Below are 2,395 nucleotides of genomic sequence, written 5' to 3' on the forward strand. Positions count from 1 at the left end.
CACAGTGGTATGTTGGACTTGCAGAGGGAGAGAGCACACCTAGGGATACAAAGTGGAGTGGTGGAAAGGGAGATGGGGAGGGAAGTCAGGGCTAGTTGGGTGGGGGGCCACAGGATACAATTGCAATTCGTGGTAATGGGAATGCTGCCAGTATGAATCTGGCCATCACGTCTTTGGTATGAGTGGTGACAATCAGCTTTGTATCATGAATATTCGTAACCAATAAAAAAGACTTGCATAATAAAAAAACATAAGTAAAAACCCAGTCTGTGTCTCAACTCACATCTGGAATTGATGACTACTGTGATTGAGTGGAGACATTCAAGGAACATTCACTGAGGACTTAGGGCACACCAGTTCCTGAGCTAGCCCTGGGGCAACAAAGCTGCATAAGAATGTTTGGTTCCTGCTTTCAAAGAACTTAAGGTTAAGAAGGAAAACAGCCAATAATTATAAAGCACCATGTCAGGGAAGGATAGGTGCCATCGGAGTGCTTAGAAGTGACATTGTATCACTGTTGATTTTTAAGCAGGATGTCTGCCTCGGAAGTTGAGAAAGACAATCTGATTCTATCAAACAGAAACTTCCATAACTAACCAAAACTAAGTCTTTTCCCCATCTTCAGAAACCTTTGACTTCAATAATTGAACTGGTGGAATGAATGGAGAACAAATATTTTTAATGGATTAGGATAGTTCTTAAAATATTGTTTGCCGGGCCGGCCCGGTGGCGCACTCAGTAGAGTGCGGCGGCGCTCCCGCCGAGGGTTCGGATCCCATATAGAGACCGGTCCGCTCACTGGTTGAGCGTGGTATGGGCGCGACACCGAGGGTTGCGATCCCGTTACCGGTCACGAAAAAAGACAAAAAGGAAAAAAATATATATATATATTGTTTGCCTTCTTAGGCAAGTATGCAGACCAGTTCCAAAAGATTAATTTACTTTATTCCAATTATATAAACATTTTACCATGACTCTATGGCCACTGATATTTATCCTAAGAGAGAGAGCATATAGGAAGATACAGTATTGTGACCTCTCTCTATGAATATACATAAAAAGTCATGTGGGCAAACCACATATTGGGAAAAGATATTTGCAATACACTTTTTTAATTTCTATTTTTTGTGCTGACCAGTACAGGGATCAAACCTTTGACCTTGGTGTTATCAGCACCACACTCTAACCAACTGAACTAACCAGCCAGCTCCAATATACATAATTGATAAAGAACTAATATCCAAAGGATTATATATACAGCATATATAAAACACTATTACAAATCACTAAAGACAACTTAATAAAAATGGGCAATGGAATTGAACAGGCTCTTTGCAGAAGAGGATATCCAAGTGTCCAATAAGCATATGAAAAGGTGAAGAACATCTTTATTCATCAAGGAAATGCTAAATAAAATCATAATGAAATACCATATCATACTCACCAGAATATCTAAAATTAGAAAAACTGACAAGACAAAGTGTTGACAAGCATATGAAGCAACTGGAATTCTTGTACCTTGCTCATGAAATTGTAAATTGGTGCAACCCTGTGGAAAACTGTTTGGCAAAATCTACTGAAGCTAAATTTGTAACAACTCTACGTCCCAGCAGTTTCACTCCTATTTATATATCTGTGCCAGTTACTGACTTATTGTCTCTCAACAACAAATTGACCCTTTTTGACTGCTCTGTGAAGACAGACCTGGGCCTTTTACTTTTTCCTCTGTCAGCTGGTACTGAAGCTTAGTCAGCAGAAGCTCTCTGATGAGACATTGCAGGAGAAGAGTTGTGCTTCCTGGTTCCAAGGTGCTCGCTCCCAGGCTCCTGCAGTGTGCTTCTCCACATCCTGCTCCTGCAGCACCTGTGGCTTTTCCAGTTCTGAGATCCTGCAGTACATGGCAGCCAGCAACACCAGTGGCTAACAACCTCCCCGGGCAACTCCTTCAGTCAGTTTTGTAGCACATGCCTCAGGTATGACACTGCCCTGTGAACAGCTTTCCCTGACACTCTTGATGATGGATTTCCAGAAACTTCCAGAGGGCAGATTTCTGGAAGGTTCCACCAGTGCAGCACCATAGTGACTTCTCTGCTATTCACTGAGCCATGGTGTGCCCTTCTCCAGTAAGATCTGTATCTCTGCCCTGAGGCAGGGTGGAAGGTGGGTCTTCCTTGAGCCTTCTGTCTCATCCCTACGTTTAGTAACTGCTCCTTTTATCTGCTTTTCAGTGTTCTTTAGATTTCTCTTTACTTTTTACTAGTCAATCCTTTGCTACTCCTGTTACAGACATTCTTCATATTAAACTTTTCCTATTCAAATTATTATGTGGTTTTTCTGTTCTAATTGAACTGATACAATACCCAATAAATATATATATATATATACATGTCCACGA

General features: G+C 41.3%; 1 non-coding gene across 1 annotated transcript; it reads right to left on the minus strand.

The window, feature by feature from the left end:
- Positions 1–1,131: 1,131 nt before the first annotated feature.
- TRNAI-GAU lies at positions 1,132–1,205 on the minus strand. The gene has a single exon. It is a non-coding gene; the product is annotated as a tRNA-Ile (tRNA).
- Positions 1,206–2,395: the final 1,190 nt, after the last annotated feature.

Source organism: Galeopterus variegatus, unplaced genomic scaffold (genome assembly GCF_000696425.1).
Source record: "Galeopterus variegatus unplaced genomic scaffold, G_variegatus-3.0.2 Scaffold286, whole genome shotgun sequence".
Lineage (NCBI taxonomy): Eukaryota > Metazoa > Chordata > Mammalia > Dermoptera > Cynocephalidae > Galeopterus > Galeopterus variegatus.